Source organism: Patiria miniata, unplaced genomic scaffold (genome assembly GCF_015706575.1).
Source record: "Patiria miniata isolate m_02_andy unplaced genomic scaffold, ASM1570657v1 HiC_scaffold_14, whole genome shotgun sequence".
NCBI lineage: Eukaryota > Metazoa > Echinodermata > Asteroidea > Valvatida > Asterinidae > Patiria > Patiria miniata.
In genome coordinates this window covers 314998-335942 of record NW_024037052.1, presented here as the reverse complement: position 1 = coordinate 335942, position 20945 = coordinate 314998, and the positions used below count along the sequence as shown (strand labels likewise).

Genomic DNA, 20945 nt, shown 5'->3' with positions numbered 1-20945 from the left:
GACGTCTATCGGGGAGGGAAAGGGGGGGGTGTAAGGGGGAGGTGAAACTTGTGTCACCGGCGGTGGAAGTACCCTGCCTGGGTCTTTGTCTGAAAATTGGGATCATATCTCCAGCTTGGGATGGAGATATGTCCTCTTTGCAGGTCTTAGCCCCAGGACGACCGTTGTGAAAGTGTGTGTGGTGGGTTGCGGCTGTTTTGTTGCGTTTGTTTCTGATGTCTGTCTGTTTCGTCTCCCTATTTGTCCGGGCCCCACTGTGTTCACCCCTTGTTTCAGTTCCGTTGTCTTCGTTGAATGTTCAAAGATGCAGAGTTTTGACATTTCACTAACACTTTTGTTTCTTCCCAGTTTCTCTTTTCTGTGTGTGCAGATTGAAGATGAAGGGCACAGAAGTAAGGTCGTCCAAGTGCAGCATTCATCTCCCACAGGTAAATGAGTAATGTTTCTCCTTGCAAAACGTCTCTGTTTTGATGCGCTTCCTTGCATTTGAATGGGCTTGCTGGATTTTAACGTGGAGGTAGACCTTGGGGTATATCTTTGGAGTTTGAGATGGAAAGTTGGACATACAGTACTTGTTGATAAAATGGAAATGTATTGGAGGTTTGATGACAGGACGTGATGTCAGAAAATTGGGATATTGAATTTACAATGTATACTTGCTCTTTTTTTCTGCCACAGGGAGCTTTTGAATGCTGCGAAGAGAGAAGACGCCGGTTTTCATCGAAGTTTTTGTTAAGTAACTGTAACCTTTTTTCCGTGTGACGTCTATCGGGGAGGGAAGGGGGGGGGTAAGGGGGAGGTGAAACTTGACTTCTTGTCACCGGCGGTGGAAGCTACCCTGCCTGGGTCTTTGGTCTGAAATTGGGATCATATCTCCAGCTTGGGATGGAGATATGTCCTCTTTGCAGGTCTTAGCCCCAGGACGACCGTTGTGAAAGTGTGTGTGGTGGGTTGCCGGCTGTTTTGTTGCGTTCTGTTCATGTCTGTCTGTTTTCGTCTCCCTATTTGTCCGGGCCCACTGTGTTCACCCCTTGTTTCAGTTCCGTTCGTCTTCGTTGAATGTTCAAAGATGCAGAGTTTTGACATTTCACTAACACTTTTTGTTTCTTCCCAGTTTTCTCTTTTCTGTGTGTGCAGATTGAAGATGAAGGGCACAGAAGTAAGGTCGTCCAAGTGCAGCATTCATCTCCCACAGGTAAATGAGTAATGTTTCTCCTTGCAAAACGTCTCTGTTTTGATGCGCTTCCTTGCATTTGAATGGGCTTGCTGGATTTTAACGTGGAGGTAGACCTTGGGGTATATCTTTGGAGTTTGAGATGGCAAGTTGGACATACAGTACTTGTTGATAAAATGGAAATGTATTGGAGGTTTGATGACAGGACGTGATGTCAGAAAATTTGGATATTGAATTTACAATGTATACTTGCTCTTTTTTCTGCCACAGGGAGCTTTTGAATGCTGCGAAGAGAGAAGACGCCGGTTTTCATCGAAGTTTTTGTTAAGTAACTGTAACTTTTTTCCGTGTGACGTCTATCGGGGAGGGAAGGGGGGGGGGGGGTAAGGGGGAGGTGAAACTTGTGTCACCGGCGGTGGAAGCTACCCCTGCCTGGGTCTTTGGTCTGAAATTGGATCATATCTCCAGCTTGGGATGGAGATATGTCCTCTTTGCAGGTCTTAGCCCCAGGACGACCGTTGTGAAAGTGTGGTGGTGGGGTTGCCGGCTTTTTGTTGCGTTCTGTTCATGTCTGTCTGTTTCGTCTCCCTATTTGTCCGGGCCCACTGTGTTCACCCCTTGTTTCAGTTCCGTTCGTCTTCGTTGAATGTTCAAAGATGCAGAGTTTTGACATTTCACTAACACTTTTTGTTTCTTCCCAGTTTTCTCTTTTCTGTGTGTGCAGATTGAAGATGAAGGGCACAGAAGTAAGGTCGTCCAAGTGCAGCATTCATCTCCCACAGGTAAATGAGTAATGTTTCTCCTTGCAAAACGTCTCTGTTTTGATGCGCTTCCTTGCATTTGAATGGGCTTGCTGGATTTTAACGTGGAGGTAGACCTTGGGGTATATCTTTGGAGTTTGAGATGGCAAGTTGGACATACAGTACTTGTTGATAAAATGGAAATGTATTGGAGGTTTGATGACAGGACGTGATGTCAGAAAATTGGGATATTGAATTTACAATGTATACTTGCTCTTTTTTTCTGCCACAGGGAGCTTTTGAATGCTGCGAAGAGAGAAGACGCCGGTTTTCATCGAAGTTTTTGTTAAGTAACTGTAACCTTTTTTCCGTGTGACGTCTATCGGGGAGGGAAGGGGGGGGGTAAGGGGGAGGTGAAACTTGTGTCACCGGCGGTGGAAGCTACCCCTGCCTGGGTCTTTGGTCTGAAATTGGGATCATATCTCCAGCTTGGGATGGAGATATGTCCTCTTTGCAGGTCTTAGCCCCAGGACGACCGTTGTGAAAGTGTGTGTGGTGGGTTGCCGGCTGTTTTGTTGCGTTCTGTTCATGTCTGTCTGTTTCGTCTCCCTATTTGTCCGGGCCCACTGTGTTCACCTTGTTTCAGTTCCGTTCGTCTTCGTTGAATGTTCAAAGATGCAGAGTTTTGACATTTCACTAACACTTTTTGTTTCTTCCCAGTTTTCTCTTTTCTGTGTGTGCAGATTGAAGATGAAGGGCACAGAAGTAAGGTCGTCCAAGTGCAGCATTCATCTCCCACAGGTAAATGAGTAATGTTTCTCCTTGCAAAACGTCTCTGTTTTGATGCGCTTCCTTGCATTTGAATGGGCTTGCTGGATTTTAACGTGGAGGTAGACCTTGGGGTATATCTTTGGAGTTTGAGATGGCAAGTTGGACATACAGTACTTGTTGATAAAATGAAATGTATTGGAGGTTTGATGACAGGACGTGATGTCAGAAAATTGGGATATTGAATTTACAATGTATACTTGCTCTTTTTTCTGCCACAGGGAGCTTTTGAATGCTGCGAGAGAGAAGACGCCGGTTTTCATCGAAGTTTTTGTTAAGTAACTGTAACCTTTTTCCGTGTGACGTCTATCGGGGAGGGAAGGGGGGGGGTAAGGGGGAGGTGAAACTTGTGTCACCGGCGGTGGAAGCTACCCCTGCCTGGGTCTTTGGTCTGAAATTGGGATCATATCTCCAGCTTGGGATGGAGATATGTCCTCTTTGCAGGTCTTAGCCCCAGGACGACCGTTGTGAAAGTGTGTGTGGTGGGTTGCCGGCTGTTTTGTTGCGTTCTGTTCATGTCTGTCTGTTTCGTCTCCCTATTTGTCCGGGCCCACTGTGTTCACCCCTTGTTTCAGTTCCGTTCGTTCGTTGAATGTTCAAAGATGCAGAGTTTTGACATTTCACTAACACTTTTTGTTTCTTCCCAGTTTTCTCTTTTCTGTGTGTGCAGATTGAAGATGAAGGGCACAGAAGTAAGGTCGTCCAAGTGCAGCATTCATCTCCCACAGGTAATGAGTAATGTTTCTCCTTGCAAAACGTCTCTGTTTTGATGCGCTTCCTTGCATTTGAATGGGCTTGCTGGATTTTAACGTGGAGGTAGACCTTGGGGTATATCTTTGGAGTTTGAGATGGCAAGTTGGACATACAGTACTTGTTGATAAAATGGAAATGTATTGGAGGTTTGATGACAGGACGTGATGTCAGAAAAATTGGATATTGAATTTACAATGTATACTTGCTCTTTTTTTCTGCCACAGGGAGCTTTTGAATGCTGCGAAGAGAGAAGACGCCGGTTTTCATCGAAGTTTTTGTTAAGTAACTGTAACCTTTTTTCCGTGTGACGTCTATCGGGAGGGAAGGGGGGGGTAAGGGGGAGGTGAAACTTGTGTCACCGGCGGTGGAAGCTACCCCTGCCTGGGTCTTTGGTCTGAAATTGGGATCATATCTCCAGCTTGGGATGGAGATATGTCCTCTTTGCAGGTCTTAGCCCCAGGACGACCGTTGTGAAAGTGTGTGTGGTGGGTTGCCGGCTGTTTGTTGCGTTCTGTTCATGTCTGTCTGTTTCGTCTCCCTATTTGTCCGGGCCCACTGTGTTCACCCCTTGTTTCAGTTCCGTTCGTCTTCGTTGAATGTTCAAAGATGCAGAGTTTTGACATTTCACTAACACTTTTTGTTTCTTCCCAGTTTTCTCTTTTCTGTGTGTGCAGATTGAAGATGAAGGGCACAGAAGTAAGGTCGTCCAAGTGCAGCATTCATCTCCCACAGGTAAATGAGTAATGTTTCTCCTTGCAAAACGTCTCTGTTTTGATGCGCTTCCTTGCATTTGAATGGGCTTGCTGGATTTTAACGTGGAGGTAGACCTTGGGTATATCTTTGGAGTTTGAGATGGCAAGTTGGACATACAGTACTTGTTGATAAAATGGAAATGTATTGGAGGTTTGATGACAGGACGTGATGTCAGAAAATTGGATATTGAATTTACAATGTATACTTGCTCTTTTTTTCTGCCACAGGGAGCTTTTGAATGCTGCGAAGAGAGAAGACGCCGGTTTTCATCGAAGTTTTTGTTAAGTAACTGTAACCTTTTTTCCGTGTGACGTCTATCGGGGAGGGAAGGGGGGGGGGGTAAGGGGGAGGTGAAACTTGTGTCACCGGCGGTGGAAGCTACCCCTGCCTGGGTCTTTGGTCTGAAATTGGGATCATATCTCCAGCTTGGGATGGAGATATGTCCTCTTTGCAGGTCTTAGCCCCAGGACGACCGTTGTGAAAGTGTGTGTGGTGGGTTGCCGGCTGTTTTGTTGCGTTCTGTTCATGTCTGTCTGTTTCGTCTCCCTATTTGTCCGGGCCCACTGTGTTCACCCCTTGTTTCAGTTCCGTTCGTCTTCGTTGAATGTTCAAAGATGCAGAGTTTTGACATTTCACTAACACTTTTTGTTTCTTCCCAGTTTTCTCTTTTCTGTGTGTGCAGATTGAAGATGAAGGGCACAGAAGTAAGGTCGTCCAAGTGCAGCATTCATCTCCCACAGGTAAATGAGTAATGTTTCTCCTTGCAAAACGTCTCTGTTTTGATGCGCTTCCTTGCATTTGAATGGGCTTGCTGGATTTTAACGTGGAGGTAGACCTTGGGGTATATCTTTGGAGTTTGAGATGGCAAGTTGGACATACAGTACTTGTTGATAAAATGGAAATGTATTGGAGGTTTGATGACAGGACGTGATGTCAGAAAATTGGGATATTGAATTTACAATGTATACTTGCTCTTTTTTTCTGCCACAGGGAGCTTTTGAATGCTGCGAAGAGAGAAGACGCCGGTTTTCATCGAAGTTTTTGTTAAGTAACTGTAACCTTTTTTCCGTGTGACGTCTATCGGGGAGGGAAGGGGGGGGGGTAAGGGGGAGGTGAAACTTGTGTCACCGGCGGTGGAAGCTACCCCTGCCTGGGTCTTTGGTCTGAAATTGGGATCATATCTCCAGCTTGGGATGGAGATATGTCCTCTTTGCAGGTCTTAGCCCCAGGACGACCGTTGTGAAAGTGTGTGTGGTGGGTTGCCGGCTGTTTTGTTGCGTTCTGTTCATGTCTGTCTGTTTCGTCTCCCTATTTGTCCGGGCCCACTGTGTTCACCCCTTGTTTCAGTTCCGTTCGTCTTCGTTGAATGTTCAAAGATGCAGAGTTTTGACATTTCACTAACACTTTTTGTTTCTTCCCAGTTTTCTCTTTTCTGTGTGTGCAGATTGAAGATGAAGGGCACAGAAGTAAGGTCGTCCAAGTGCAGCATTCATCTCCCACAGGTAAATGAGTAATGTTTCTCCTTGCAAAACGTCTCTGTTTTGATGCGCTTCCTTGCATTTGAATGGGCTTGCTGGATTTTAACGTGGAGGTAGACCTTGGGGTATATCTTTGGAGTTTGAGATGGCAAGTTGGACATACAGTACTTGTTGATAAAATGGAAATGTATTGGAGGTTTGATGACAGGACGTGATGTCAGAAAATTGGGATATTGAATTTACAATGTATACTTGCTCTTTTTTTCTGCCACAGGGAGCTTTTGAATGCTGCGAAGAGAGAAGACGCCGGTTTTCATCGAAGTTTTTGTTAAGTAACTGTAACCTTTTTTCCGTGTGACGTCTATCGGGGAGGGAAGGGGGGGGGTAAGGGGGAGGTGAAACTTGTGTCACCGGCGGTGGAAGCTACCCCTGCCTGGGTCTTTGGTCTGAAATTGGGATCATATCTCCAGCTTGGGATGGAGATATGTCCTCTTTGCAGGTCTTAGCCCCAGGACGACCGTTGTGAAAGTGTGTGTGGTGGGTTGCCGGCTGTTTTGTTGCGTTCTGTTCATGTCTGTCTGTTTCGTCTCCCTATTTGTCCGGGCCCACTGTGTTCACCCCTTGTTTCAGTTCCGTTCGTCTTCGTTGAATGTTCAAAGATGCAGAGTTTTGACATTTCACTAACACTTTTTGTTTCTTCCCAGTTTTCTCTTTTCTGTGTGTGCAGATTGAAGATGAAGGGCACAGAAGTAAGGTCGTCCAAGTGCAGCATTCATCTCCCACAGGTAAATGAGTAATGTTTCTCCTTGCAAAACGTCTCTGTTTTGATGCGCTTCCTTGCATTTGAATGGGCTTGCTGGATTTTAACGTGGAGGTAGACCTTGGGGTATATCTTTGGAGTTTGAGATGGCAAGTTGGACATACAGTACTTGTTGATAAAATGGAAATGTATTGGAGGTTTGATGACAGGACGTGATGTCAGAAAATTGGGATATTGAATTTACAATGTATACTTGCTCTTTTTTTCTGCCACAGGGAGCTTTTGAATGCTGCGAAGAGAGAAGACGCCGGTTTTCATCGAAGTTTTTGTTAAGTAACTGTAACCTTTTTTCCGTGTGACGTCTATCGGGGAGGGAAGGGGGGGGGTAAGGGGGAGGTGAAACTTGTGTCACCGGCGGTGGAAGCTACCCCTGCCTGGGTCTTTGGTCTGAAATTGGGATCATATCTCCAGCTTGGGATGGAGATATGTCCTCTTTGCAGGTCTTAGCCCCAGGACGACCGTTGTGAAAGTGTGTGTGGTGGGTTGCCGGCTGTTTTGTTGCGTTCTGTTCATGTCTGTCTGTTTCGTCTCCCTATTTGTCCGGGCCCACTGTGTTCACCCCTTGTTTCAGTTCCGTTCGTCTTCGTTGAATGTTCAAAGATGCAGAGTTTTGACATTTCACTAACACTTTTTGTTTCTTCCCAGTTTTCTCTTTTCTGTGTGTGCAGATTGAAGATGAAGGGCACAGAAGTAAGGTCGTCCAAGTGCAGCATTCATCTCCCACAGGTAAATGAGTAATGTTTCTCCTTGCAAAACGTCTCTGTTTTGATGCGCTTCCTTGCATTTGAATGGGCTTGCTGGATTTTAACGTGGAGGTAGACCTTGGGGTATATCTTTGGAGTTTGAGATGGCAAGTTGGACATACAGTACTTGTTGATAAAATGGAAATGTATTGGAGGTTTGATGACAGGACGTGATGTCAGAAAATTGGGATATTGAATTTACAATGTATACTTGCTCTTTTTTTCTGCCACAGGGAGCTTTTGAATGCTGCGAAGAGAGAAGACGCCGGTTTTCATCGAAGTTTTTGTTAAGTAACTGTAACCTTTTTTCCGTGTGACGTCTATCGGGGAGGGAAGGGGGGGTAAGGGGGAGGTGAAACTTGTGTCACCGGCGGTGGAAGCTACCCCTGCCTGGGTCTTTGGTCTGAAATTGGGATCATATCTCCAGCTTGGGATGGAGATATGTCCTCTTTGCAGGTCTTAGCCCCAGGACGACCGTTGTGAAAGTGTGTGTGGTGGGTTGCCGGCTGTTTTGTTGCGTTCTGTTCATGTCTGTCTGTTTCGTCTCCCTATTTGTCCGGGCCCACTGTGTTCACCCCTTGTTTCAGTTCCGTTCGTCTTCGTTGAATGTTCAAAGATGCAGAGTTTTGACATTTCACTAACACTTTTTGTTTCTTCCCAGTTTTCTCTTTTCTGTGTGTGCAGATTGAAGATGAAGGGCACAGAAGTAAGGTCGTCCAAGTGCAGCATTCATCTCCCACAGGTAAATGAGTAATGTTTCTCCTTGCAAAACGTCTCTGTTTTGATGCGCTTCCTTGCATTTGAATGGGCTTGCTGGATTTTAACGTGGAGGTAGACCTTGGGGTATATCTTTGGAGTTTGAGATGGCAAGTTGGACATACAGTACTTGTTGATAAAATGGAAATGTATTGGAGGTTTGATGACAGGACGTGATGTCAGAAAATTGGGATATTGAATTTACAATGTATACTTGCTCTTTTTTTCTGCCACAGGGAGCTTTTGAATGCTGCGAAGAGAGAAGACGCCGGTTTTCATCGAAGTTTTTGTTAAGTAACTGTAACCTTTTTTCCGTGTGACGTCTATCGGGGAGGGAAGGGGGGGGGTAAGGGGGAGGTGAAACTTGTGTCACCGGCGGTGGAAGCTACCCCTGCCTGGGTCTTTGGTCTGAAATTGGGATCATATCTCCAGCTTGGGATGGAGATATGTCCTCTTTGCAGGTCTTAGCCCCAGGACGACCGTTGTGAAAGTGTGTGTGGTGGGTTGCCGGCTGTTTTGTTGCGTTCTGTTCATGTCTGTCTGTTTCGTCTCCCTATTTGTCCGGGCCCACTGTGTTCACCCCTTGTTTCAGTTCCGTTCGTCTTCGTTGAATGTTCAAAGATGCAGAGTTTTGACATTTCACTAACACTTTTTGTTTCTTCCCAGTTTTCTCTTTTCTGTGTGTGCAGATTGAAGATGAAGGGCACAGAAGTAAGGTCGTCCAAGTGCAGCATTCATCTCCCACAGGTAAATGAGTAATGTTTCTCCTTGCAAAACGTCTCTGTTTTGATGCGCTTCCTTGCATTTGAATGGGCTTGCTGGATTTTAACGTGGAGGTAGACCTTGGGGTATATCTTTGGAGTTTGAGATGGCAAGTTGGACATACAGTACTTGTTGATAAAATGGAAATGTATTGGAGGTTTGATGACAGGACGTGATGTCAGAAAATTGGGATATTGAATTTACAATGTATACTTGCTCTTTTTTTCTGCCACAGGGAGCTTTTGAATGCTGCGAAGAGAGAAGACGCCGGTTTTCATCGAAGTTTTTGTTAAGTAACTGTAACCTTTTTTCCGTGTGACGTCTATCGGGGAGGGAAGGGGGGGGGGGTAAGGGGGAGGTGAAACTTGTGTCACCGGCGGTGGAAGCTACCCCTGCCTGGGTCTTTGGTCTGAAATTGGGATCATATCTCCAGCTTGGGATGGAGATATGTCCTCTTTGCAGGTCTTAGCCCCAGGACGACCGTTGTGAAAGTGTGTGTGGTGGGTTGCCGGCTGTTTTGTTGCGTTCTGTTCATGTCTGTCTGTTTCGTCTCCCTATTTGTCCGGGCCCACTGTGTTCACCCCTTGTTTCAGTTCCGTTCGTCTTCGTTGAATGTTCAAAGATGCAGAGTTTTGACATTTCACTAACACTTTTTGTTTCTTCCCAGTTTTCTCTTTTCTGTGTGTGCAGATTGAAGATGAAGGGCACAGAAGTAAGGTCGTCCAAGTGCAGCATTCATCTCCCACAGGTAAATGAGTAATGTTTCTCCTTGCAAAACGTCTCTGTTTTGATGCGCTTCCTTGCATTTGAATGGGCTTGCTGGATTTTAACGTGGAGGTAGACCTTGGGGTATATCTTTGGAGTTTGAGATGGCAAGTTGGACATACAGTACTTGTTGATAAAATGGAAATGTATTGGAGGTTTGATGACAGGACGTGATGTCAGAAAATTGGATATTGAATTTACAATGTATACTTGCTCTTTTTTTCTGCCACAGGGAGCTTTTGAATGCTGCGAAGAGAGAAGACGCCGGTTTTCATCGAAGTTTTTGTTAAGTAACTGTAACCTTTTTTCCGTGTGACGTCTATCGGGGAGGGAAGGGGGGGGGTAAGGGGGAGGTGAAACTTGTGTCACCGGCGGTGGAAGCTACCCCTGCCTGGGTCTTTGGTCTGAAATTGGGATCATATCTCCAGCTTGGGATGGAGATATGTCCTCTTTGCAGGTCTTAGCCCCAGGACGACCGTTGTGAAAGTGTGTGTGGTGGGTTGCCGGCTGTTTTGTTGCGTTCTGTTCATGTCTGTCTGTTTCGTCTCCCTATTTGTCCGGGCCCACTGTGTTCACCCCTTGTTTCAGTTCCGTTCGTCTTCGTTGAATGTTCAAAGATGCAGAGTTTTGACATTTCACTAACACTTTTTGTTTCTTCCCAGTTTTCTCTTTTCTGTGTGTGCAGATTGAAGATGAAGGGCACAGAAGTAAGGTCGTCCAAGTGCAGCATTCATCTCCCACAGGTAAATGAGTAATGTTTCTCCTTGCAAAACGTCTCTGTTTTGATGCGCTTCCTTGCATTTGAATGGGCTTGCTGGATTTTAACGTGGAGGTAGACCTTGGGGTATATCTTTGGAGTTTGAGATGGCAAGTTGGACATACAGTACTTGTTGATAAAATGGAAATGTATTGGAGGTTTGATGACAGGACGTGATGTCAGAAAATTGGATATTGAATTTACAATGTATACTTGCTCTTTTTTTCTGCCACAGGGAGCTTTTGAATGCTGCGAAGAGAGAAGACGCCGGTTTTCATCGAAGTTTTTGTTAAGTAACTGTAACCTTTTTTCCGTGTGACGTCTATCGGGGAGGGAAGGGGGGGGGGGTAAGGGGGAGGTGAAACTTGTGTCACCGGCGGTGGAAGCTACCCCTGCCTGGGTCTTTGGTCTGAAATTGGGATCATATCTCCAGCTTGGGATGGAGATATGTCCTCTTTGCAGGTCTTAGCCCCAGGACGACCGTTGTGAAAGTGTGTGTGGTGGGTTGCCGGCTGTTTTGTTGCGTTCTGTTCATGTCTGTCTGTTTCGTCTCCCTATTTGTCCGGGCCCACTGTGTTCACCCCTTGTTTCAGTTCCGTTCGTCTTCGTTGAATGTTCAAAGATGCAGAGTTTTGACATTTCACTAACACTTTTTGTTTCTTCCCAGTTTTCTCTTTTCTGTGTGTGCAGATTGAAGATGAAGGGCACAGAAGTAAGGTCGTCCAAGTGCAGCATTCATCTCCCACAGGTAAATGAGTAATGTTTCTCCTTGCAAAACGTCTCTGTTTTGATGCGCTTCCTTGCATTTGAATGGGCTTGCTGGATTTTAACGTGGAGGTAGACCTTGGGGTATATCTTTGGAGTTTGAGATGGCAAGTTGGACATACAGTACTTGTTGATAAAATGGAAATGTATTGGAGGTTTGATGACAGGACGTGATGTCAGAAAATTTGGATATTGAATTTACAATGTATACTTGCTCTTTTTTTCTGCCACAGGGAGCTTTTGAATGCTGCGAAGAGAGAAGACGCCGGTTTTCATCGAAGTTTTTGTTAAGTAACTGTAACCTTTTTTCCGTGTGACGTCTATCGGGGAGGGAAGGGGGGGGGGGTAAGGGGGAGGTGAAACTTGTGTCACCGGCGGTGGAAGCTACCCCTGCCTGGGTCTTTGGTCTGAAATTGGGATCATATCTCCAGCTTGGGATGGAGATATGTCCTCTTTGCAGGTCTTAGCCCCAGGACGACCGTTGTGAAAGTGTGTGTGGTGGGTTGCCGGCTGTTTTGTTGCGTTCTGTTCATGTCTGTCTGTTTCGTCTCCCTATTTGTCCGGGCCCACTGTGTTCACCCCTTGTTTCAGTTCCGTTCGTCTTCGTTGAATGTTCAAAGATGCAGAGTTTTGACATTTCACTAACACTTTTTGTTTCTTCCCAGTTTTCTCTTTTCTGTGTGTGCAGATTGAAGATGAAGGGCACAGAAGTAAGGTCGTCCAAGTGCAGCATTCATCTCCCACAGGTAAATGAGTAATGTTTCTCCTTGCAAAACGTCTCTGTTTTGATGCGCTTCCTTGCATTTGAATGGGCTTGCTGGATTTTAACGTGGAGGTAGACCTTGGGGTATATCTTTGGAGTTTGAGATGGCAAGTTGGACATACAGTACTTGTTGATAAAATGGAAATGTATTGGAGGTTTGATGACAGGACGTGATGTCAGAAAATTGGGATATTGAATTTACAATGTATACTTGCTCTTTTTTTCTGCCACAGGGAGCTTTTGAATGCTGCGAAGAGAGAAGACGCCGGTTTTCATCGAAGTTTTTGTTAAGTAACTGTAACCTTTTTTCCGTGTGACGTCTATCGGGGAGGGAAGGGGGGGGGTAAGGGGGAGGTGAAACTTGTGTCACCGGCGGTGGAAGCTACCCCTGCCTGGGTCTTTGGTCTGAAATTGGGATCATATCTCCAGCTTGGGATGGAGATATGTCCTCTTTGCAGGTCTTAGCCCCAGGACGACCGTTGTGAAAGTGTGTGTGGTGGGTTGCCGGCTGTTTTGTTGCGTTCTGTTCATGTCTGTCTGTTTCGTCTCCCTATTTGTCCGGGCCCACTGTGTTCACCCCTTGTTTCAGTTCCGTTCGTCTTCGTTGAATGTTCAAAGATGCAGAGTTTTGACATTTCACTAACACTTTTTGTTTCTTCCCAGTTTTCTCTTTTCTGTGTGTGCAGATTGAAGATGAAGGGCACAGAAGTAAGGTCGTCCAAGTGCAGCATTCATCTCCCACAGGTAAATGAGTAATGTTTCTCCTTGCAAAACGTCTCTGTTTTGATGCGCTTCCTTGCATTTGAATGGGCTTGCTGGATTTTAACGTGGAGGTAGACCTTGGGGTATATCTTTGGAGTTTGAGATGGCAAGTTGGACATACAGTACTTGTTGATAAAATGGAAATGTATTGGAGGTTTGATGACAGGACGTGATGTCAGAAAATTGGGATATTGAATTTACAATGTATACTTGCTCTTTTTTTCTGCCACAGGGAGCTTTTGAATGCTGCGAAGAGAGAAGACGCCGGTTTTCATCGAAGTTTTTGTTAAGTAACTGTAACCTTTTTTCCGTGTGACGTCTATCGGGGAGGGAAGGGGGGGGGGTAAGGGGGAGGTGAAACTTGTGTCACCGGCGGTGGAAGCTACCCCTGCCTGGGTCTTTGGTCTGAAATTGGGATCATATCTCCAGCTTGGGATGGAGATATGTCCTCTTTGCAGGTCTTAGCCCCAGGACGACCGTTGTGAAAGTGTGTGTGGTGGGTTGCCGGCTGTTTTGTTGCGTTCTGTTCATGTCTGTCTGTTTCGTCTCCCTATTTGTCCGGGCCCACTGTGTTCACCCCTTGTTTCAGTTCCGTTCGTCTTCGTTGAATGTTCAAAGATGCAGAGTTTTGACATTTCACTAACACTTTTTGTTTCTTCCCAGTTTTCTCTTTTCTGTGTGTGCAGATTGAAGATGAAGGGCACAGAAGTAAGGTCGTCCAAGTGCAGCATTCATCTCCCACAGGTAAATGAGTAATGTTTCTCCTTGCAAAACGTCTCTGTTTTGATGCGCTTCCTTGCATTTGAATGGGCTTGCTGGATTTTAACGTGGAGGTAGACCTTGGGGTATATCTTTGGAGTTTGAGATGGCAAGTTGGACATACAGTACTTGTTGATAAAATGGAAATGTATTGGAGGTTTGATGACAGGACGTGATGTCAGAAAATTTGGATATTGAATTTACAATGTATACTTGCTCTTTTTTTCTGCCACAGGGAGCTTTTGAATGCTGCGAAGAGAGAAGACGCCGGTTTTCATCGAAGTTTTTGTTAAGTAACTGTAACCTTTTTTCCGTGTGACGTCTATCGGGGAGGGAAGGGGGGGGGGGTAAGGGGGAGGTGAAACTTGTGTCACCGGCGGTGGAAGCTACCCCTGCCTGGGTCTTTGGTCTGAAATTGGGATCATATCTCCAGCTTGGGATGGAGATATGTCCTCTTTGCAGGTCTTAGCCCCAGGACGACCGTTGTGAAAGTGTGTGTGGTGGGTTGCCGGCTGTTTTGTTGCGTTCTGTTCATGTCTGTCTGTTTCGTCTCCCTATTTGTCCGGGCCCACTGTGTTCACCCCTTGTTTCAGTTCCGTTCGTCTTCGTTGAATGTTCAAAGATGCAGAGTTTTGACATTTCACTAACACTTTTTGTTTCTTCCCAGTTTTCTCTTTTCTGTGTGTGCAGATTGAAGATGAAGGGCACAGAAGTAAGGTCGTCCAAGTGCAGCATTCATCTCCCACAGGTAAATGAGTAATGTTTCTCCTTGCAAAACGTCTCTGTTTTGATGCGCTTCCTTGCATTTGAATGGGCTTGCTGGATTTTAACGTGGAGGTAGACCTTGGGGTATATCTTTGGAGTTTGAGATGGCAAGTTGGACATACAGTACTTGTTGATAAAATGGAAATGTATTGGAGGTTTGATGACAGGACGTGATGTCAGAAAATTGGGATATTGAATTTACAATGTATACTTGCTCTTTTTTTCTGCCACAGGGAGCTTTTGAATGCTGCGAAGAGAGAAGACGCCGGTTTTCATCGAAGTTTTTGTTAAGTAACTGTAACCTTTTTTCCGTGTGACGTCTATCGGGGAGGGAAGGGGGGGGGGTAAGGGGGAGGTGAAACTTGTGTCACCGGCGGTGGAAGCTACCCCTGCCTGGGTCTTTGGTCTGAAATTGGGATCATATCTCCAGCTTGGGATGGAGATATGTCCTCTTTGCAGGTCTTAGCCCCAGGACGACCGTTGTGAAAGTGTGTGTGGTGGGTTGCCGGCTGTTTTGTTGCGTTCTGTTCATGTCTGTCTGTTTCGTCTCCCTATTTGTCCGGGCCCACTGTGTTCACCCCTTGTTTCAGTTCCGTTCGTCTTCGTTGAATGTTCAAAGATGCAGAGTTTTGACATTTCACTAACACTTTTTGTTTCTTCCCAGTTTTCTCTTTTCTGTGTGTGCAGATTGAAGATGAAGGGCACAGAAGTAAGGTCGTCCAAGTGCAGCATTCATCTCCCACAGGTAAATGAGTAATGTTTCTCCTTGCAAAACGTCTCTGTTTTGATGCGCTTCCTTGCATTTGAATGGGCTTGCTGGATTTTAACGTGGAGGTAGACCTTGGGGTATATCTTTGGAGTTTGAGATGGCAAGTTGGACATACAGTACTTGTTGATAAAATGGAAATGTATTGGAGGTTTGATGACAGGACGTGATGTCAGAAAATTGGGATATTGAATTTACAATGTATACTTGCTCTTTTTTTCTGCCACAGGGAGCTTTTGAATGCTGCGAAGAGAGAAGACGCCGGTTTTCATCGAAGTTTTTGTTAAGTAACTGTAACCTTTTTTCCGTGTGACGTCTATCGGGGAGGGAAGGGGGGGGGTAAGGGGGAGGTGAAACTTGTGTCACCGGCGGTGGAAGCTACCCCTGCCTGGGTCTTTGGTCTGAAATTGGGATCATATCTCCAGCTTGGGATGGAGATATGTCCTCTTTGCAGGTCTTAGCCCCAGGACGACCGTTGTGAAAGTGTGTGTGGTGGGTTGCCGGCTGTTTTGTTGCGTTCTGTTCATGTCTGTCTGTTTCGTCTCCCTATTTGTCCGGGCCCACTGTGTTCACCCCTTGTTTCAGTTCCGTTCGTCTTCGTTGAATGTTCAAAGATGCAGAGTTTTGACATTTCACTAACACTTTTTGTTTCTTCCCAGTTTTCTCTTTTCTGTGTGTGCAGATTGAAGATGAAGGGCACAGAAGTAAGGTCGTCCAAGTGCAGCATTCATCTCCCACAGGTAAATGAGTAATGTTTCTCCTTGCAAAACGTCTCTGTTTTGATGCGCTTCCTTGCATTTGAATGGGCTTGCTGGATTTTAACGTGGAGGTAGACCTTGGGGTATATCTTTGGAGTTTGAGATGGCAAGTTGGACATACAGTACTTGTTGATAAAATGGAAATGTATTGGAGGTTTGATGACAGGACGTGATGTCAGAAAATTGGGATATTGAATTTACAATGTATACTTGCTCTTTTTTCTGCCACAGGGAGCTTTTGAATGCTGCGAAGAGAGAAGACGCCGGTTTTCATCGAAGTTTTTGTTAAGTAACTGTAACCTTTTTTCCGTGTGACTTCTATCGGGGAGGGGGGGGGGGGGGGGGGGGGTAAGGGGGAGGTGCAACTTGTGTCACCGGCGGTGGAAGCTACCCCTGCCTGGGTCTTTGGTCTGAAATTGGGATCATATCTCCAGCTTGGGATGGAGATACTTTATACCATCTTGCTCACAGCCATTTTGAATTCACGTTCGTGTTTGTAGAACATAATGAAATTAGATGGATTGCATTTTGAAAGTGTACTCTAAATGCAACGTGCAAGTGCTACATACATGTACGCAAGCAAGTTAAGCGCATTATGACGGTTAAAAAACGTCACGGCAAAAATCAGCTGCAGCAGATATGCGCACACATTTTCGCAGAGCAAATGAAACACTCAATTTACTGTGCATTTCAGTTTGAGTGTATCGGCTTTGATAGCACACCTGTATGGAATACAGACGCAGATACAAATAGCCGTACAAAAGTTTGAGTTTTCCATAGGTTTGTGCACAAACATGGATGCGCCCATCAGCCATCACTTTGTACATCGAGTCAGCACTCTAGTAATTCAGTGTAGCTCTATGGCAGTAATGTAGTTTCTTCCTAATTGCTTCTTGAAATACGTGTTTTTGTGTTTGTGCATTGGTCATGTATTTTTGTAATACAGAGGATTTCATGTGGAAAATGTTGTTGCATTTTACCTGAATGCTATTAAAATGCATGTACATGTACATTTCCAGGTTTTGTTTATGCACTTGGAAACATGCCCAATTGCCTGAGAATTGCAATATGAAATTTTGGAACAAAAAGTAATCTTTTTAACAATAATTTTCTTTGCATTTCTGCCTGTACACAGACCCTGGAAATCAACGCCACAATTAATGCCCCTCCCCAGAAAGAACCGCACCGGCAGCAACCCCGTCAGTTCAGTCTTCAGCACACGACGCAACAAAGTCACCCAACCTACCTTAGACCTTCAGCACCGCAGGCAATATCGACACCTCGGACTCATGATGTGGTCAATTCCACGCTGGTGTAACAAGCCATTAAGCCTCAGGCATGTGCACTGGCTCTTCATGAGCCCAGTCTCTTAAACATCTCACCCATAGATTGTGTCAGCTGATGGTATTGTACAAATTGCAACATGATCAGAGAAATAGTAGTGGCAAGTTACACTGAGTGAGAGGAGGTAGTGTGAAATCACTGGTGCCAAGGTGGGCTGATGTGGACTACCATACCTCCTAACGTGGACAAGTAATACACTACTTACCCGAAATGAACCATGTTGTATTTGTTCTGTTACACCCATACATAATTCGTTAGTTCCATTGGAAGAAATTCATTGGAATTCCATGGAACATCCCTCCCATGAAATGCGTATATACTGTCATTCTTGAAGGTTGCAGTGTGGTACCACTAGCAACCCGACTTGCATGTGCAATTGTTGCATAGCTCAGGGTTTCAGAGCTAATTATGGGGTACTTCTGTCCTGGTAGCACTGACTGGTTTACGTGCCTCATGCGTGTGCCGTGTGTGCAGGGTAGCTGCTTTTGCTTCCCAGACAAACCTATGCAAGTATGAATAATGCTTTAAGCTTCACTTGTTGTTACTGTACTACCGCCTATTGTCCAAAAGACTAGTCCATGACCCAAAGTGCTAAAAGCACAGCAACTAAAGAACTACATCACTGCAACTGGAGGTCTGTGTTGATGTGGGTGCTCTTGCAGACCATTTCTTGATAGCGCAACACCAGTGTGAACATTTTGTCAAGGGGAAGATTGCAGAAGTGCAATAACAAGTGAATTTCAGTACACACAAATTGAATAAATATTGTCTTGCATTAGGAGTATATAATCAGCTGTCCGGTGTATCTGTAGGTGAGGTGTTTATACAAAGTAAATATTGACTGTTCTAACGTGTGGTACAGTAAAAAGAGTTTCACTTAGTGATCCGTGGAGTGCTATATTTTCCCTCCACTCTTCCTTGAGAATATACTTACAATATGGTATGGATCACCTTGCAATGGTATCGTTTGATTGTACCACTCATTGCAGTCAATATTAGCATACATTGTACTTAAAAGGCAGTGGTGTAGTCAAGTACATTTCCATGAGTACGAAATGTACTGGAGTATGAGTATGAGTACTGCAACACTGCTAGAAGGCATATGAAGTGTGACTCATGAGAATGTGGAGGTGCACATTGATCTATGCAAGACAAAGCTTTGCTTACTGCATTTATTCTAGCTTTATATGAACATCTTCCATATGCCCAGTGACATCTGAAACATTTTTGTCATTGACCTGACCAATCACATTGCTTTATGACTATAACAATGAACAAGTAAGGGCGTTGTTTTCTTCTCTTGCTTTTGCAAAGTTTAAGGAAAACAAGACAAGTCCCTGCATGCTTGATTGATGCGGCATGATTGTCAACATCTGACATGGTTTCTGCACATCCACGTACTCTGGTTCATATTTAACTTATGTAACTTCTTGGAAGCTTCCATCCTATTGTTCATTTGTGTCTCGGTAAACAGTCAAAATGTGGTATTAAGCGCATTCAGTTTTGCTGTTGAACCACTGTTATTAACACATTGAACCCAACTTTTTCAACAACTCAGAATATAGTATAGGTAGATTTTTCTTTAGGACATTAATATCCATGATATATATACGTATATATTTTTAAGAAGGGGCTGAAGTCCAGCACTTTTTGAGTGAGAAAGCTAGAATTGTTTTGCTTGTATCCTATTGTGTATAGCTATCCCGAGATAAGTTGTGTCTAGTTTCTGTGCTGTTATAGTTTGGTTTTCGTATATGGCACATGATGTAGGGTTTGATATTTACTTTGCTAGCTTGTGATTTGCAACTTTGCCACAAACATTTAAGATAAATATAAAGATCATAAAATGATCACTTTTTTGTTATTAATTTCATTAATCAGAAATACAGGTGGAATGTAGGTTAGCTATACACATCAATCATATTGACAAATATGTTGGTTTGTATAAAAAAAAAAGGCCTCCTGTTTAAACGATATACTTAAAGTCTTTATTAGTTTAATTGTGTTGGACAATATATTTCAAATGATGTTTATTATATAAAAAAGTGATCACATAGGGAAATGGTTTCAGTAAATTATGTTTAAAAGAAATCATTTCTGCTATGCAAAATGTAAAAAAAAGGTTTAAATATTGTATGGTTTTACTTGTTTATGTATATTCATTTACTTTTACAAAATTGTGCAATTTATGAATTAATAACTGAGCTTTCAGACATTTGAGATGGAAAAAGTCAACATTGATACTAAAGGACCTAAGACAAGAAATGGGAAAATGGGGGGGGGGGGGGCGGAGCGTTTGTTGAATTCTTTATTTCAGTTATGCTGGTAGCTTTATTTATTTGACATGGTCCTACAGAAACTGCAATTGTTGCAATAAAGTAGTCCAAGTTATTCTTTTGCTAACTGCGAAAACTGTAAACTAATGAATGTACACATGTTTTTGTGAGAATAGATGTGGTTTATTGTAACAATGTATGGTTATATTTTGTACAAATTATCCTACTTCCCATGCATGGATGCTGTGATTATGTTCAGTAATTTAGTTGTTTTAAGTCTATTTTCTTCGGTCAAGATAGAGGTTCTGAGTACAAACAATGTGCTTTTTAAAAATGAACGAGTGATTGTTTGAATTATTGTCTGGTACAATTTATGTTGCACATTGTGACTTGCTTTTCACAGAGTGCATGTACATGTAATATATGAATTCTGTAACGTATGTACTACTAGTATGTTATGTCCAGTGGCCCTAAGAGTGAAATAACATTATGTGAGACTTGCACTTGTGCGTTTAATATCTCCATTATTTAAGTTGTCATTGAGACTCAACTAGAAAAGACTCGAGTTGAAATCGTAATCTTTTCAATGAGGGAATAAATGTGTGTGCTTGTTGGTCGATATTAAACACTGTTCAACACCGGCTTGGAGTCTGGATGATGATACTGACCGGAGCCAAAGGCAAGGGTCGTTATCAGCATCCAGACTCAACCGGTCTTAAACAAAGTGTAGAATACCGGCCAAGCACATATTTATTTCCATTCATAAATACCTCTTCGGTCAAAAAATCTAAACTTTTGGTCCAAAAGTCAAAGGAAGTTAAAACTTATAGATTTCTTACAATTTTGTTCAACAATTTTACTACACTTTTTTTTCTCGAAACGCCCATCTAGCTATTTCATGTTATGTCCCTTTACATGGGTCAACTGTCGTAGGTCAACCAGCCCTAGTGTCAACATATCTAAACTCAACTTTGATTGGCTGGCCCGTGGGGTCGCATACAATTTGCATGTTCGGATATATCAGACATTCGTAGTGAGGCTCTGTAAACATGATCGTTTGATCCTCGGACTACCCAGGAGGCTAGTTTTACCACTCAACTTGAAGCAGCTGATATTTGTATAATTAAGAGCTCAATGGTAGTTGCCCCAGTCTAGTCTTGGGAAGGTCTATGTACATTGTTTCAAGTTGAAGCTCATGAGATTGATCAGTTGACATTCATGACATTGAATTGTATAGATTAGGGATAGGCAATGTGGCAATATTTATGAGGTTGGTACCTAGACAGGCTTGTAGGGGCATCAAGGTCTGCATATGCAAACCGCCCCCCCCCCCCACACACACACACACAAAGAAATAAAATCCACATTTTTGCTGAATATTTTTGTGAAGTAATTTGGCTCATCTATTACTTTCACCACTGCCTTTAAAAGATTACCTGCAACCATGATGCTTCAACTGAATAAAAATGACATAATAGTGCCATCCAGAGACTAATGTAATCAAGCCCCCCCCCCCTTCCTTGAGTTTGTCAAACTGCAAGTCTTACCCAATTATATGTTGGTCTGGTGTCTTTACCCCCCCCCCCCCCCCTCGTGCATACATGCCTGGTATTGGCTCAACTGTGGCTTCTATTAGTGATTTCTTGATTGGTCAAAAC

The 20945-nt window shown here is 44.0% G+C and overlaps 1 long non-coding RNA gene across 1 annotated transcript; it reads left to right on the top strand.

Moving 5' to 3' along the window:
- Positions 1 to 14375: 14375 nt before the first annotated feature.
- LOC119721830 lies at positions 14376 to 19790 on the top strand. The gene is made up of 2 exons (XR_005270305.1): positions 14376 to 14434; positions 16803 to 19790. It is a non-coding gene; the product is annotated as an uncharacterized LOC119721830 (long non-coding RNA).
- Positions 19791 to 20945: the final 1155 nt, after the last annotated feature.